The sequence below is a fragment of the Hetaerina americana genome, unplaced genomic scaffold, assembly GCF_022747635.1.
Source record: "Hetaerina americana unplaced genomic scaffold, ioHetAmer1.1.p SCAF_67, whole genome shotgun sequence".
NCBI classification, from domain to species: domain Eukaryota; kingdom Metazoa; phylum Arthropoda; class Insecta; order Odonata; family Calopterygidae; genus Hetaerina; species Hetaerina americana.
The window spans coordinates 204,906-223,511 of record NW_027287283.1 but is presented as its reverse complement, the minus strand read 5'-3'; the positions used below and the strand labels follow the sequence as shown (position 1 = coordinate 223,511).

The 18,606-nt window shown below is 41.8% G+C and overlaps 1 long non-coding RNA gene across 1 annotated transcript in view; it reads left to right on the top strand.

Moving 5' to 3' along the window:
* LOC139696079 (uncharacterized) overlaps window positions 1-16,313 on the top strand; it is a 229,773-nt gene extending 213,460 nt beyond the window's left edge. The window contains exon 3 of the long non-coding RNA XR_011702558.1: window positions 16,255-16,313. This is a non-coding gene — a long non-coding RNA (uncharacterized lncRNA). The remainder of the gene's footprint in view (window positions 1-16,254) is intronic.
* The last annotated feature ends 2,293 nt before the right edge of the window (window positions 16,314-18,606 follow it).

Genomic DNA, 18,606 nt, shown 5'->3' with positions numbered 1-18,606 from the left:
CGAGGCTCGCGCCACGAACTCACGATGCCATGTTCCATTGAGTAATACGGGATGAAATTTTCTGTTAAGGTCGAAAAATCGGATACGGGAGATACAGCAATGGACCGAGGAATGGGTTTCTGCTTCTGCACAAGATGTCCCGGGAAGGATAGAGAGGAGGTGGACGATGAGTTTGGAATGCCCTGGAGACAGACATCCATCGACAACACAGTGTGATGGAAACGTGCAAAAAGTGAGACTCAATTCCGATTGACCCCCAAGAGTCAGGATGTGAATGCAGAAGAGTGCAGTATTCAGAAAAATACGGTGTATTCCATTCTTACAGAAGTTTTATCCATGAGAAAAGTGAGCCAAGATGGTCCTTCAAGGTGCTGTCGGAAGGCTGCCTGCGTAAAAATTTTACCTTGGAACAATAGTGGAAGTGACCCGAATATTTTAGAATACTAGTTGGATTCTGGTGACGAGACATGAATATTTGATTACGACCCAAGTACAACCCCTTTGAGTACCACTTTGGACCGCTGGTTTATTTTAATTCTGTGTTTTTTGCGATAATGATTTGAACAAATTTATTACCTTCCAAACTGAGAACGTTGGTACAGTTTTATGGAAATACACCAAATTAAGGACCTATCCACCAGAGGAAACCGGTCGGCGTTTCAAGATCACCGGAATTATGCAGCACTGGGCTGGTCTGAGGTGGGAGGTGCATCGGTGATCTCCATTTCCCTGTCGTTGTGGTCATGTCCCCTAATCACCCGCGGAAATTAAAACATGGGTCGGGGCAATGGACCATGAGGCCAGGCCCGGGGCTCCTGGCCAAGGTTCACTCACAACTTCAATGGTAAGATAAAAAGAATTAGGAAAGATGGACCTTGTCCTGGTGGAAGCGTGATTGCCCCAACTCCGAGGGTTGAAGGAATATCACCATCAACTGAAGGAGGGAATGTGCATTCCAGACAGGATTCGAAAACACGGATCAGTCAGCGATTTGTGGACCAAAGGTCAATAAGGATCGGTTTTTTATCAGGGTAGGAGGGTTACTTACAAATCAATCCCACCAGTTTTAGAGCTTTTCATGGTTATAAGATAGAAGATCATTTGTTTCAATCACGTAAGTAGAAATAATGATTGAAAGTAATTTATGTTCATCGTGGGGAAAATGTCCGCGCCACCATTATTACTCATCATCACGTGGCATCATTACATTTGCTTCTCCCCCCCCCTTGTTTGCTAATGTTACGCATTTTCCCTCCCGCACTCCGTGTGACCCGCCGGCCATCGGCTTCTATTCATTGCATTCAATGGAAACCCGGCGCGTTAACCGAGGAAAGCTAATGAGCTGTACACGTTCCACATTGCCCCACTGACAAGCTCCCATGTACTCCGGGCGAAGGATTGAAATGTAAGGAATGATTGATGCTTTGCATCCCTCTCAAATTAAAACTTAGGGGGGGGGGAGGTGGGGAGGTGGAAGGGGGGCGAGGGGAGGGCGAATGCATGGCGTAATCGGAAATGAAACTCGAAAAACAAACGTCAGATTGGCAATTTTCCAGCCCTGGGACACCGTTTGCGCGGCCTAGGGCGAAATTTCCCTGCCCGTGATAATTATCCCCGGATGAAAACTGCAAAGGGGAAATCGAATGGTAAACTGATAGAGTCCCGAAAATGTGCGGAGTAATCAAAGACATCGCTGCACCAATAGTTGGGCAAATGAGGTAATTGGAGTCTTAAGTGTTGATGACAGTTTGCCCTTTCGCCACGATCTATGTTTGAGAGAAGCCTTAAAGCGATAAGGTTGCCGAATATTGATGAAAATTTGCGCGAAACATCCTGGGATTTCAAATCAAAACTGTTTCATAAGATGATTTTGAGGAAATGGACAACAGAGGGGTAGAGAAGTCATCAGATGTTCCTCAGAGCTGTGAGTTGTACGTGCGAGGCGACGGCTTGCTTTTAATTTGGATTATGGCCAAATTGAAAATGGAGGCATGGTTTCGGAGGTAGCTAAATGTTGATCTATCAAATCAAATTGTGGGCCAATTAATTTGGGGTTTTTGTTTTCTTCAACCTATTTTCTTGCAGGCAATTAATCTGGAAAAAGGTTAATTTCTTCACCACCATTAAGGTACATTTAAGTAAATGAAGTAAATTCAATGAAAAATCAATAAAAGTTCAAACGAATTAAAATCCATCGCGTATGAACATTTGTGTTAAGAAAAATATGGTTTCTCATTTTTTTTAAATCAGGCTAAAAATATTCGCATGTGTCTTCAGTGATAGTTGATATCGTGCATATAGTATTTAATTTTGTTATTGTTATCGTTAATAGTGTGCTGCTTGGAAAAAATTCAAAAGAGTGCTCAGTCCATCGTCATTTCCATTCACCTTTCCAGATACGCTGTAATCCAGATATTATTTTTTTCATCAACTAAATGAGAAAAAATTATTTTAGTTCCGATAGTAAGTTCATTAGATTGTTTGCTAATGATATTAAGAAGACTTCAGCTAATCTGGCATCACTTAAATGTCTTCATACTTTTTTAATATGGAGCTCTTGCCAGAAAGGTAATGGTATTACATAGAACAAAGATGAAAAAAAATTTATCTAATCCATAAAAAATGGTAGTGTTTATTTAATAAAAAATAAACTTGTTTGTGTATATATATATATATATACTACCTTGATCAAAAGGTTCCCGGAATAACCACCGTGTGGCGCTCCCATCGTTCCGATTTGAGTTCTGTTTTTTTTTGTTAAATTGGTACATCTGTTGTTGATATTCCCTTTAAATCTTAGTGTCATAACTTGACATTTGCAAAAGTTACGTAGCCAAGAGTACATCTATCTCTGTGTGTGTTGGCGATTTTTTACAATTGCAGAAATGGATTTAAATTTGCAACAACGAACTTGTATTAAATTTTGCGTAAAAAACGGATTTAGTGGCGCACGGACGTTGGAAATGTTGGAAAAGTGTTTCGGCAACGATTCTCTAAAAAAAACGGTCGTTTACCAGTGGCACGAGCGGTTCAGAAGTGGTCGTGAGTCAATCGAAGATGATGAACGCAGTGGCAGACCATCGACATCGGAAGTCGGTGAAAAAATTGATAAAGTAAAAGAAATGTTGGTCAATAACCGCAAATTAACCATCAGAGAAATAGCGGAGGACTTGAACATTGCCTATGGATCCGCCCTAGACATTGTGGTTAATGATTTCGGTTTCCGTCGTGTAGCAGCAAAGTTGGTGCCAAAAGACCTCAATTTCATGCAAAAAAGAGACCGTGTTGACGTCGCAAAAGACATGATTTGCGAGGCTGAATCCGATCCCACATTCATCAAAAGGATCATTACTGGAGACGAGACGTGGGTTTATGAGTACGACACGCAATCCAGACATCAGGCAAGTGAATGGCGTTCACCAAATGAGCCGAGACCAAAAAAACCACGTCGTTTTCAGTCAAAAAAGAAGGCAATGCTGACGGTTTTCATGGATTACAACGGTGTAGTGCATCATGAATTTTTGCCAGAAGGCCAGACAGTAAACAAAGAGTATTATTTGGGCGTTATGAGACGTTTGCGTGAAGCAATTCGCCGAAAGAGACCAGAAATGTGGGCAGAAAACTCGTGGATTTTGCACCATGATAACGCACCGTCGCACAGTGCTATCATTATTCGTAATTTTTTGACGAAAAATGCAACAAATACCATCCAACAGCCACCGAATTCACCTGATTTGGCTCCCTGTGACTTCTTTCTGTTCAATCGAGTTAAAAAAACCATTACGGGGAACGCGTTTTAGCAGCCGGGAGGAAGTAATGGAAAAATCGCAGGAAGCACTGATGGACATACCGAAAACCGAATATAAAAAATGTTTCGAGGATTGGATCAAGCGCTGGCATAAGTGTGTTGCAGTCGATGGGGATTACTTTGAAGGGGACAATATAGATTTAGATGAATAAACTTGTATTTTTAATTTTCTGAATAAATTCCGGGAAATTTTTGATCAAGGTAGTATATATATATATATATAACACTTTTTGAAAGTCTCACGGACGTGAATAATAATGTATAACAATTAGCACTAGTGGACACAGGCAAAAACACAGAAACACACAAAAAAGAGACTCACTATTTTTCGAATTTCCGTTGGTCGTTACCGTTACGATAGTAGATGTTTCAGGGTCAGTAGTAGTAATTTATTGCCGAAACTTCCCTCCGATGTAGGCATTCCCGAACATGCCTTTAGCTCTGCTCCGTTCCGAAATTTTTCCAAGCCCCGCGCCCTCTCATCCGGCCCATCTACTCCCCTTCCCGACTCCCCAGGGGCGAGTGGAGGGTGGTCGAAGGGGTGGTTGGGTGGATGTAAATAAGGAGCGGGGAAGGATGGTGGAAGCCGTACGTGAAGGGATATTTCGAGGTGGCCGGCAGTCCGACGGTTGGCGGGCGGGTGGACGCGGGAGTGATCGAGGGTCGAAGCGGCGGCGCTTTTTTAGGGTCGGCCGAAAGATTGACTGCTTCGAAAGGGAGGAAACATCGGTCGGCCGCGGCTCGGCGTTTATCGCAGGCGCTCACGCCTTTCCGCCGCCACGCCCAACTCCGGCGGCCCCGAGTCCGCGGCGGGGAGCAGGGTTGCATTCTCCCCGGAGTGATGCCATGTGTTCCAGACGCTTGTGTCCGGCACCGGGGGTTCGCCCTCAATCGAGCAGGGGAGGATTCAATGATGGAGAGCGAGCCATGATATCCCGTTCGGAGAGCATTTTCGACTGTGATAAATAGTTTAAAATATTACTCATGCGTCCGTAATTAATTTTGAGTACCCTGAGTATAAACTTGTCTTCTGCAGGGTACATTTCCGCCTCAGATTCGATCTTTCAAGTTCATCAGCATTTTCAAATTGTGGGATAAATATATGTTAAAATTACTTTTATTCTTAGATGAAAATAACCTTCCTCTTCCCTGAAAGTTCATCTCCATCCCCAAGGGAAGGGAAGAAGAAGATTTTTATGCTCAAGTGCAATCTTCTCCCCCCCCTCTTCCCCTCCCCGGTCTTCCTACGACTTGGAGACTTGGCGCCATTTCCATCCCTCCTCCATCGTTCGACCTCTCGTTGCATTTCCCCTCGAGGAGTCATCGCCGCTCTGCCCTCCTGCGACCTCTATTTTCCTCTCGATACCGCTGACCTTGCTGGTGAGTCAAATTCGCGAAGGAAGTAGGAATTTCATCGAAATGGCTCCGTTCGCAGTTTTTGCCAAAATATTTTGAGAAAGTGATTCGGAAAATTAAGATCCACGAGGCGGTGATAGTTGCCGTTGCTCAATTCACCGCCTACATGGTGTGATCAAAAAAAGACAGGACTGATTTTGTAACTTGTTGATATCGACGGATACAGCTTAATCGAACTTGTCGCCCTCGAAGTACATGCCTTGGCTGACGACACACCTTTGCCAACGTTTCTTCCAGCTCTCGAAGCCTGCCTGGTAAGCCGCCCTAGGGATACTCTTCAAGTCCGCCGTACAAGTAGTTTTCATGTCCGCAATAGAGTCGAATTGGCGCCCTTTCAAGATTGATTTTAACTTTTGAAACAAAAAAATTTTGATGGAGCCACGTCTGGAAAGTAGGGTGGCTGTGGGATCACGGAAGTTCCGTTTCTGGCGAAAAACTCTGTCACTCTCAGCGCCGTGTGAGCCGGCGCGTTATCGTGGTGGAAACGCCATTCATTGTTTCTCCACATGTCCGGCCTCTTTCGGCTCGCTGCGACCCTCAGCCTCTTCATAACCTTAAAGTAGAAATCTTTGTTGACGGTTTGACCTTGAGGGACGTATTCGTAATGAATTAGCCCTTGCCAATCGAAGAAACACACCAGCATGACCTTCACATCGGACCAACACATGCGAGCTTTCTTTGGTCGCGGAGAATGAGGACCTTTCCACTGAGAAGACTGGTCCTTTGTCTCAGCATCGTAACCGTAAACTCAGGTTTCGTCACCGGTAACGATGGTTTTAAGAAACTCTGAGTCAGCATCGGCTCGATCTATGAGTTCCAGACAAATGTCTCTCTGCATCAGTCGGCACCCGCGGGACGAATTTTGATGTGACGCGCGTCATGTCCAAAATGTCTGACAGGATCGGAAACTAATGTTCACTTCCTCGGCTATCTCCCTGTCAGTTAAACAGTTACTTGCCCGCACCAAATCGTTGACCAATTTCGCATAGTTGGGGTCTGTCGAAGTGGAAGGCCGCTCCGTTCGTGAACCTTCATCTTTCGAGGTTCTGCCCGATTTAAAACGACTGTACCACTCAAAATACTGGCTTCGACTCATAGATTCATTAGCAAAGGCTTGCTGAATCATTCCATATGTCTCCGTAGCACTTTTGCCAAGTTTTAAATAACATTTAACGCACCCACGCTATTCCTCTGCTCTTTCATTGCTGCCGTTGCACGCGGAGACGAACAGGTTGAGACACGTCCCGCTTCTGCTGTGTATTGACTCGACGTAAGCTAACACAGCAATTGTCGTTTTAGTTGTCAGATGTGTCGCTAGATGGCGCACCGTGTCTCGTTCCAATCCGTTGAACGGTTTGCGCAGAGTAAAATCATTCCGGTCTTTTTTTGATCACACCTTGTACATGAGGATATTTGCCTTTTGAAGAGGCGGCCTCTTGTTGAAGAAATAAAGAATAGGTGTGCTGAAATAATCCGATCTACAGTATAACTGAAGTACTAGAGTAATATGTTTAGAGTTAGATTATTGACAAAAGGAAGTTTTTCAGCAGCCTGTTTGAATTAACAGATCTCCCCTGTTATCAACCTAACATCTACATCTACATCTACATAATACCCCGCAAGCCGCCGCAAGGGCGTGTGGCGGGGGGTGTTAGGTCACCAACCGTAAAAACGAAAAATACCACATGCAAAAAACAACACGGAAAATTACACCCCAGCAGCGCACACACTCATGCAAAACTCCCTCCATCCAATACTCATGCAAACACATACACCGCAAAACAACAAAAAACTGCACCCCAGGATACAGCACGAAAGCCATCCTAAAACACGCAAGCCAGGACACAACAAGCAAGAATGTGAAACATCACTACCACATGAAAATGCACCACAAAACACTCAACCCCCCAAAGAGACAGTAAAAGGAAGGGAATTCGACCCAACGTTGCAGGTAGCAGGAATTTCCCCCCGCCGGGAGGGAAGAGGGACTGAAAGGGAAACTTAAAAACAGATGAACAGAACACGAATGATATCATGCGGAAAGAATGGGTTATTATAACAAAACACATAAGGTTAGTGGAGGAGCATGCATTTAAGTAGAACTAATTATTTTTTAGACACTGAGGGTGGCAAGTGGAATTTTTACTATCTATAATCCTACAGTTGCTATCCCGTATTGTCCGTGGGAAGAAGGAGTCCTTGAGTCGGCTAGTCCTGGCATCTATTTCCCGAATTTTATATGCATGATCCAAGCGACCAATGTATGTAGGAGTACGAATAATCTGCGAGACCTCGGTGCTGAAACATGCGGATCTGAATTTATTTAATAATTTCAGTCTTGCATTGAATCGTCTCTCTTCTAATGATTCCCACCCCAAATCCATGAGCATTTCGGTAACGCTTTGCGTTTTATCGTAGGAATTTTTTACAAAACGGGCTGCCCGGCGTTGAACCTTCTCAATTTCCCGAATGAGACCTTTTTCACTCGGGTCCCACACGCTGCATGCGTATTCTAAATGAGGCCTTACAAGAGCGTGGTAACAACGTTCCTTGACCTTTGAGTCACTTTTGCCGACAATGCGTCTAATGAATCCCAATTTTTTATTTGCTTGACCGCAGACTTTACGTATGTGAGTCCCCCAAGTTAAGTCTTTAGTGAATGTGACACCTAGGTATTTTACCGTATCAACTACTGCTAGGTCACCTCCAGCTAATTTGTAAGCAAATCCCGTTGATCTTTTAAAGAAATTTACCACTGAACATTTATTATAATTTAGAGTCAATCCCCAGTTAGAACACCATTTAGTAATGCAATCTAAATCCTGCGCTAGAATAAAACGATCCTCATCCCCAGATATCTCCCGATAGATCACCGTGTCATCCGCAAACATCCTAATGTTACTTTTCACTTCGCGGTTCAAATCGTTAACAAAAATCAAGAAAAGTAACGGCCCGATCACACTTCCCTGAGGTACCCCCGACGTGACTCGAACGCTGTCGGAACTAGCGCCATCAAGGACTACCCTCTGTTCCCGCTCTGAAAGAAAATCTTTAACCCAACTTATAGCGCCCTTGTTTATACCCGCGACCTTTAATTTATGAATGAGTTTACCATGTGGGACCTTATCAAATGCCTTTTGAAAATCTAAGAAGATGGCATCCACTTGCCTACCTCTCTCACCAGATACAAGTAAATCATGTGTAAATAATCCTAATTGGGTTTCGCAGGAGCGGGTTTTCCTGAATCCGTGTTGATTGTCACTTAAAAAGTTAATGTTGTCAAGGTGTCTCATTATTGAACTGACAATTATGTGCTCTAATATTTTACAACAGATAGAAGTGAGAGATATAGGTCTGTAATTACTGGGATCCTCCCTGTCACCACTTTTAAAAATAGGCGTTATTTGCGCGGTTTTCCAAATCTTAGGTACTTTGCACTCTGTGAGGGATTTGTTAAATATAAATTCAAGGTACGGGGCAATGTTTGGAGCTAAATGTTTTATCACCCTAGCTGGTATATTTTCGGGACCCGGGGATTTGTTGGGTTTAATCTCATTAAGTAATTTTAGAATTCCTTGTTGGTCCACTGTTATTTTTTCCATGGGTGGAGTATGTATTGTTTCTTGGAGATATGCGGTGGCAACATCATTCGAGAAAACGCTTTGGAAGAATGAATTTAAGATGTTAGCTTTAACCTCGCTGTCTGTATGAATTACATTGCTACAATCCCTTAAGCAAGCCACGGTTTGTTTACTCCCATTTACTTCCCTAACATATGACCAGAAAGCTTTGGGGTCAGTGTCCAAGTGCTCGCAAAGTACTTTGCGTTTAAATTCCAGTAAGGCGCTACGTAATTGTTTTTTGGTTTCAATTTTAGAGGATCTATATGTGTCCCATAATTGTGTATTCTCAGGAGATGATGTGTTCACGCCTGCCCTCTTTACCCTAGAGTGTAGCATTCTCTGCTTTCGAAGGGCTTTTCTAACGTCTTTATTGTACCACCTGGGGTCGCGATTTGCTTTAACGTATTTTATAGGTATGAAATCTACGATTCCTTTTTGCATGATATTGACAAATTCTGTCCAAGTTTCTTCCACGTTGGCATGACTTAAGCGGGTTTTGAACTCGGGTAGTGAAGAGTTTAATTGATTGGCAAAAGATTCAAAGTCTGCTTTATGGTAATTATAAATTTTTCTTTTTGGTTTAACAATCTTTTTTATTGCTATGTCCAAATGGACATTAATTGCTTTATGGTCACTCAAGCCCTCATCAGTTGATACACTAATAATACGTTCCGGCGTGTTTGTAAGAAATAGATCCAATATGTTTTTTCCACGGGTGGGCATGCGTACTGCTTGATGGAGGGAGTTTCTTTGAACCAATTTTATCATGGAATTGCAAGATTCGCGATCGCGGGTCCCAGATTTAACGATATTGCTGTCCCAATCTATACCAGGGAGGTTAAAGTCGCCACCAATTATGTTTATGCTGTTATTATATTTACGTGTAAACTTGTGAATTTGATCGTTGAGGGTGTGAAGTGTTTTCAAATCTGAGTCTGGAGGTCTGTAGAAAGAGCATAAATTTATGTTGGGTTGATTGGTCCGTAGTAAGGTGCACCAAACACTTTCTATGTTATTATTTTCAAATGAAACTTGCCTGCTTTCAAAATGACTTTTAACTGCCACGAAAACCCCTCCTCCGGGTCTTGTATCTCTATCGTGTCGGTAAACTTTGAAATCTATTGGGAAAATTTCTTGGTCATTAATATCATTGCACAGCCAACTCTCTGTGCCTAATACTATATCAGCGGAATGAGTTTGGATTATGTGTTCTAGATCCGCTGATTTGTTCTTGAGGCTTCTGCAATTTATAACAAGTATAGTTAAATTATTTTGATGTTGAATAACGTCCTTATTAGTGTCTGACTGTAATTTAGGACGCCTTTGTGGGGAAGTGCGTGTCACATGTCTTTCTAAATCATTGCCAGTGTTGTCAATGACTGTTATATTTTTATTAATAATATTATACGCGCTATCCCCAGATGTTATTGACCCACTAAGTGACCTGCTCTCTATCCTAAAAAAGGCCTACAGTGGTCGAGTATCCTATCCGCTACCTTACTCGCCGCTTCCGCCGTGTAATGGACCCCAGATCGGTTAAGGGGCGAACATTCCGCATATCGCATGCTAAAAGGTATACGAGGGTAGTTAGAAAGGTTTTTGGAATAACCAGCAGATGCCAGCGCTAGCGCAACGAGTTTCCCGCGTAGTAATAAGTAATCCTTCGTGTATAAGAACGTAACGCTTCAGTGATCTGGGAAGATATCTATGGGGCGGACGTCTCTCTGTTGTTGATCCCGTCTACTTATTTGTGCAGTAAATTAAAATAAATACTTAAAAATATAAATAATTCTTAAAAAAGATATGAAAGCAAATTCACGCTGACTTTCAGAGCACTCTGACAGGGGACTCTGCTCCTTCGTATTCAACTGTTGCCAACTGGGCGAACGAGTTTAAGTTTGGTCTTGGCAGCTTAGGTGATGATCCATGTAGTGGTCATCCAAAACGTACCACTGCCCCAGAAATTATTGCAAAATGCGTGCATTAAATGGTCATCGAGGATCGCCGACTGAGATAGGGATATCATCTGGCATGGCATTTCAGACTTAAAAAATGGAATTGGATATGTAAAAATTATCTGCTAAATAGGTGATAAGACTCATGACACAGGATCATAAACGCATCAGAATGGAAATTTCCAAACTATGTTTGACCCATTTTAATAGCAGCCTACAAGATATTCTGTGCTGTTTTGTGAGCACAGATGAAACTTGGGTCCACTACTATACCCCATGTACAAAACAGCAGTCAAAGCGGTGGAAACATGTCGATTCACCACCACCAAAGGAAGCAAAGACTGGAAAGGTGATGGCTTCAGTTTTCTGGGAAGTGAAAGGGACTCTGCCGATAGATAATCTTCCCACTGGTCACAAAATTACTGGGAATTACTACGTTAATCTCCTGGACCAACTACAGTAAAACACGTACGAAAAAAGGCCAGGTTAGGCTACGAAGAAAGTCATCTTTCATCAAGATAATGCACGCCCTCACAAAAATGCCATGGAAAAAATACGCCGGGTACGATACGAATTTAGGCCACACCCCTCTTATCCGCCTGATTAGGGTCCATCAGTTCTCTTCCCCAGGCGCAAAATTCTCCTCGATGGACGGAAATTCTCTTCAAGCAAAGAACAAACAGCTGAAGTAGACGAATAATTTGCAATCCTAAAGGAATCTAATTTTTGAGATGGGATCAAGACATGGGAGCATCGCTGGACCAAGTGCAGTTGTGTATGTACAGGGGGACTTCATTGAAAAATAAAAAGGTTTTACTGAGGTAAATACTGAAAAATAAAGGTCTTTTATGTTTTTATTCCATTCCGAGAACTTTTCAAATTACCCTTGTACCTAACGTTCTCTAACCGTATCAGTCAATGCATTAAAACACTCGGGGATATCGTGCCTCAGTTGTAGACGCTGTGTCCTTCGCAACGCACGCAATCGCTGATTTCCGCTGCGGTTCTCTCCGCCATCTTCCTTTTCCCGTTCCTCCCGCTCACAGTGGCAATGGACTTCAACCGCGCCGTTGGTATTTAACTGCTACTATGCAATGCGATTCTTGCGCAGCGTGGACTTTTTTTGAGCGTGGAGCACGGCCTATAAATCCGTGTCCTTTCCCTGCGTCACCGTCGAGATGAGTCATAATTCCCTCTGAGGGATTTATGGACCACCTGAGGAGAGACAGAAATGTTGACAATTAACAGTTACTGACCCAATTCGAGAACCCTGCGTCATCCGCGGGACGTTGAGGGTGGCGTGGCGTGGGGAGGGAGGGGAGGATAGTTGCCGAAGGAAGGGAAGAGGGTCGATTTTTTTTAACCGGTTCGTTATCTGCCCGTCACCCTCGAATTCAATTTCAAAATTAAAATCCGCTCCCTCGTTTCAAACTACAGTGTCACAAAAAAATGTTCGCACATTGACGGAATTCAGAGGGAACCAAAAAAATACATTCAGATAAACTCGTCATCCCTCTGGGGTTAGGCGGGCTACTTGATTAAAAAAAGGACTGAAATCGATACTCCTGTTAGCTCCAAAAAAGTAAAAGTAAGTGAGGCGAGGGCGTGATACGAAGTCTGGCTTATCTGCAAAGGCCATGCAAATAATGGACGGGATGGTTAAATCAGCTTTACTGTTAGCAAATTCACTTTATCCTGATGTCATTGTGTTTCTCTGAACACTGCAGAGCTTATGGGTATTTGAAGAGCACATGACACATCAAGGGTTTCCTTTTACTCAAAGGAAAACGGTAATGAACCCGTCGTCAGGAAAATCTTCCGTTTTTAATGAAAGGTGGAAGCGTCGGAAAAAATATGGTATCTGTTATTTTCAGGTGGACAAAGTGTAATTCATGGACTGCGCCAACCCTCATTATCATCATTATTAGGGCCCAAATGCATTTCCGCTGACCTCGTAATTATCCGTTTAAATAGTCTTCCGACATGGTAAGCATGTTTTCTCTTCCGTAGCTTTTACAATGCTTAACTTGATAAAATCTAGTATCTGATATCTCTTAATGCATCGAGGGAAAAGAGTAAACTAATATTTGGGAAATAAACTTAGGAAGTTCATTAATTCGCTTAAGTCTCGACCAATTGACCACCACTGACAATGATTTTAACATTTTCAAGTTTTTTGTAGTTAAAAAAATACGCTACTTTGTGCATAAACACATATTGTACTATCTTCAAATTTTTTCAGACGCAAATTTAGTTTCCAACCAGAACTGACGGAAGCAGGAAGCCAACAAAGAAAAAACTCGAAAATATATTCTATAACTTTGCCATTTTCTCATATTTTATTTACCTGTGGACAAGATTTTTCTACCTCAGAACTTTGATTGTTAATTCCCCTTACAAGCGCACCTTGGTTGGCATTAACGTGCTACCATCTTAGCTTCCATCAGGTCGATTCACTAATGAAGGATGAATTTTGCCTGGAAGAAAATTAATAATAATAGGAGTGGCTATGAGTTTTGCTTTTTTTTCAGTTCAGAAGCGCAAAAAGAATTTTAAAATAAGGAGGAAGAAAAATGGATCTCATGAAAATGTTGACTGAAGTTAAAAATTTATGAAGACCGTAGCCTTCTTTGACGTTTATTTATATCTGAAGTTTCGAGTACGGGTAATGCCTCTCTAACCAAAAAAATAAAGGTCGTCCAGAGAAGAGCCCTGTGTTTTTATGCTCTAATTGAAAATTACCTGCGGAAAAATTGCTCCAGCTGCATAGTGTATTAACATATTTAGTCTGGAGACTCATAATAAATGTAATGGATAGATCGTTAGGCTACTGATCGGGGTCACATTTTATGAAGACGAAATTGGTGGCAAGAAACTTAAGTAAGCCAGTAAAGAAAATGAAACTTATATATATAGATATCGAGTTCAGATTTGTATTTCTCTTGGACTTTGTCCGAGAGAACAAGAATCCGAAGAGGAGGAGAACACTCGATTTGAAATGTTTGCCTGGATTAGAATGCAACACCGAATTGCCAAGAAAGGGAAACAGGCAAAGAGATTCTAGGCATGACAAGGAAGAGAAGAAGGGGTCGGATTCTGCGCAGACCAAGGCGGTGGGGGGAAACGATGATGCGTTTTCAACAAAATGAACAAGATAGAATAGTTGCGGTGTCAACGAATGTTTTCACTAAATGTGGAGTTTTAGAATATTTGTTGAAGTTTCAGACTTAGTCCATGAAACAACCCACCTTCAAACAGGGTTGGGGGAAAACGTTTAATAGAAGTGGAGAATTTTGGAGAATGCTACCGTGTTTAAACACGCCCCTGGAAGCATTGAGTCTCAGAAAACTCCTTGGTTTCGATAGGGTATCCTAGAAATTTACTGAAAACATAATTCCGTTAGGGAATTTCGATATAAACACTTTGAAAATAAGTTTAGGTTTATTTACCAACATAGTAGCAGTGCCAAGTGCAGCATTGTCGCGTAGCGCGCTTCCCTTTAATATTTCCTGTCCTTTGTGGGTGAATACTCCACTGGCAATCCCCGCCTCCTTAAGCCAACCTCCTGTTGTGTTCTGTTACCTCCTACTTTTCCAACCAAGTAAATAGTTTTCATTATATTAATAAACTTCTCATTGAAATGTAGTATATGTCACATTCCTTTTTATGGAGAAATCGGCTATCAGATGTATGCGGTATATATTAAAGAAAAGGCAATCTTTTATTATGGTTTCATGAGCTTCTTTGAGTAGCAAATTGTAGAAAACCAATCCGAAACATATTTGGTCTGAAAAACCTGTATATGTCTGGAAATGTCTTCATATTTTGACCACTCTGTTTTTTTATTAGCTCTAGGCAACACGACACCTCTGAAAAGAAGAATGCAATCTTACTTCAGAGAAGATGCTTTTATTTTGTGCGCTCATTTCTGTTCACCTGCGTCGAAATCCATCTCCAGCGGTAGCATTAACTTTTGAGTATTTAGTCTTCCTTATTCTCCAGTTAACATTTTGAGAGCTTTCTACGAAGGGATTTTTTCCTTACTATTATTAAGAAAAAACTGTTATCGTTTTGTTTCTGTCATTTTTATGTAGCAATGTAGCAAAGTATGCGTAAACATAAAAAATATCATGAGAAACACTCACTTTATATTATGTTATATTCTGTAAAATATTTTTACCATATTCTATACTATATTTGCACATAGGTGATATGAAAATAATTCTACTAAATCAAAAATTACGGTGCGTTTGAAAATGATGATGAAATGTTCGCCCTTTACAATCTAGAAAGTCATGAAAATTCATTCACCTACCCAATAATTCTAACGCTATGGAGGAAAATCTTCAAAAAATTATAAATTGATGTTTCAATTCAAAAGCATCAGGTAGTGTTGTATATGATTATTTGTTCATGTATCAGTCTTTACATGCAGACTACAATTTGTCATTTGGTCGCATTTTGCCTTTTTGGTTTTAAATGTAATTTTGTAGAAATGATAAGAATATTCACTCTCACTTTGAGCAATGGAATAATATTATCCCAAATTAGGCAATTTTCTTCACAGAAATAATTACCAGAGTAGATTGAATTTAATGCGAGGTTTAAATGAAAAGTCGTGAAATACGGGAATTCAGAAAGAGCGATGATAAAAATGAAGAAGAAATTGTGAGTCCCAGTTAAATATAAGGAGGGCCGTAGAGATCACGTCCATGTAAAATAGGGGGAAACCCGAGACGCGCCATTTCGTCACCACGAGGTTGCGATCCATAGAACCACGACTTCTTTCTTGATTCTTCAGAAAATGACTCTCCAGGGCCCACTAATCAACTGCAACTGATTCATTCGCCACGCGAGACCAGATATTTGTTTTGCTCATTTTTCCTGGCACATAATCCAAAGTCCGAGTTCAAAATCAATTGATGGGAATCGGAAAATTTCAACCACGCTCAATAAATACATCGTTTAAAATCATGATCATTTTATGGGATTATAATTCTCATTACGGATCATATTAAAATGAACCTAATCAAAACTCTAAACGGCTAAAGTACTTGAGTTCACACCTGAAAGCCTTGTTCTCGACAGTTTCTTCGATGGCGAAGACCATTGAACACTGATATCCTCAGCATTAAATTTACATATTTCAGAAATAATAAATCGTTTATTTAGCTGCTCGCAGTGCCTCGCATTAAATGTAATATATTTCGTCTTTAATATGGGAACCCAAATGCATGGCAATTTGTTTTAAATTATTTTAACTGTTAACAATTATCACTGTTTACTTCTGCTGTTTGTGAATGGTTGTCAATTCTAAGTTGGCCGTTTGCCAAAATGCCTCTGATCTCGTTATAACGCGGTAGCTTGTATCTTCCGCACCCGCCCCCCCTTGCCCGCTTCTGCCATCTTATCATCGACACTGAAGTAGCATTCCCTTTCTACCTTCTTCCAGCGAAAGCTTTCGGCCTCCCTCAGAAGATGTCTCCACACTCCCGCCTCTCGAGTTCGGACGGCCTCGCGAACCTCGAGGGTCCCGTCTTCCTGCTGGAGCCTCCAGCCTCGCTCATTTACTCCAACTCCACAGGTGGCGCGATTAGTTGCTCGGCGCACGGAACCCCACCCCCGGATATCCAGTGGGTGGACAGCAGGGGAAAGGAAATCGTCAGCATTTCAAGGGTCCGGTAAGTACTTCGAGGAGCCACTGCACGACTCCCGAGAGGTAATTAGACAAGTCCAGCGGATGGCTGACTGAATTAGATGTCAACTACTTTCCCAGCGAACAATTTCTAACCCCCAATCGAGCGCTCATTCAGTTCCCTCGTCACAGTGATGATTCGTATCACGGAAGGGCGTCACTTTTTGGATTCCGTTTGACAGCGCTTAAATCAGTTTCAAGCTCACTGCAGAGTGAATAATCGAAACGTCAATTTAGCGTACATCCCGTAATTCGGTTTCAATCAATCTGCTGCGACGGTTGCTCGAAAATATGGTAAGAATGTTGAGAATGTTTGGTTGTAAAATGTCATTATATTAACGATAAAAAGTAAAAATAACATAAGTGATTGACAGAGCCGTGACGTGCCATGCATCATTGTATTTTCGATATTTCTAATCTATTGCTCTCAAGACGCTGCTTTCAATCAAAATGCATCCTTGTATAGTTTCCATCAAAGCTCTCATTTGTGTCAGTGGTGCTAACATGTTATGAGAATCGACCCTCCTGTCAGCACATGATTTTTCCTCTTGAATGCGTTTTGGATCTCGATGTTGGAAAAAAACGAGATTAGCCGGTGTTTTTTTATTTCATTCTCTTCAGATAAATCAAAAAACTCTGGTAACTTCTAAGGAAACAGTCATCAGTTTCAGTTTCGTTAAATAAGAACTGGGTATTATCTTACCAAGCCATCTGATGAATTAAATGACGGGAAATAGGCTCAATGGCATAGGCTAAGAGGGAAAGGTTGGATCATGAAGCTCAATCATTTGCATATCATTTATTGCATTACATTGCATGCATCCTCGAAATGAAGAAAGGAAGGGGAGGGATGGAAGACTCAAGTCCTTGAGCGAAAATGTCAATAAAATCATTTGCTCCCTTCAACCACACATAATAAATATTTGCAATTGAATTAATCCCTTCATCTGTATATCACCCAAGTGTTGATCGCCAGTTGTTCAGGGACTTGCCATAAAATTTAAAAATCAAATTAATTCCTTGAGGAACGCAAAAAAGTGAAGGCATTGCTCATATTTAAGGTGCGTCGAAAACCGGAGGCACAGTTGGCCAAACCATAATGGGAAGTTCTCTTCACCCTGTTCCCATACTATTACCAAGGCAATATACTTTAACTGTGTGTATAGGAAATTGTAAACTATTTTGTTTATATTACTAGCACTAATGCCCTTAAATTATATTCATTTTAGTCAAAGTATGATATATTTAAAATTTTCGAGTATCGATGATCGAAATAATGTTACGCTAAAGAGAGTGAACAATTCCTTTGTACTGGATTATAAAAGGAATATAAACTATAATTACCATATATTACAGTGATATTTTAGCACTCGCCATAGCATGGCGTTCCGATTAGGCTGCCTGGTTGGTATGCCCAATGATTCCGCCCAAGCTGTCGTTTTACTTCGTAAACATTGTCGGCTAAGTCCATTAGCTCAGTAGCATATTTTGGGCGGTCTATCTGAACCAGATGGGCTTCACTCAGCCGCTGGCAGCGCTTGGTCTCCCGCAAATATTGTCTTTAGCCCTAAAGACCTCTTAAGCACGCCAACCAAACCATTCCTCGGAAAATGGTTTCCCATCATTGACACTTCAAGTGTTGGAATACAGTCGGAAGCGAAGAGAGAGTCACGCCCCCGACGTGATTTCCCCTCCCCCCGAGTTCGTCTTCCTTCTCAGTAACGAACCGCGGTGGGAATTTCGCGTGAATGCTCGGAAATTAAATTTTCAGGCGCATTCCTCGTCACGTTTACATACGCGGAACGGGAGTAACATTGTGTTTCTTGGACGCATCCCATCATCGGCAACAATCGCGTGAATAACAAGTGAGGAGTAATGACCCTGGCGACGCTGGCTGCTTCCATCGACAGAACAATAGTCGTTCTTCAGGAGAAATTGGCCAATCAATTGCTTCCCGGATGACGGAATCACATGTTGGAGCACACAAAACATTTTGGGTCATGACCAATTGCCATTGGGAGAACTGCGAGGACAGGTTGTTTCTTTGTTCCACAGGTTTGCATGAGTTCCGATTATCGAGATCTACATAGTATAACCCCCAAGGGCGTG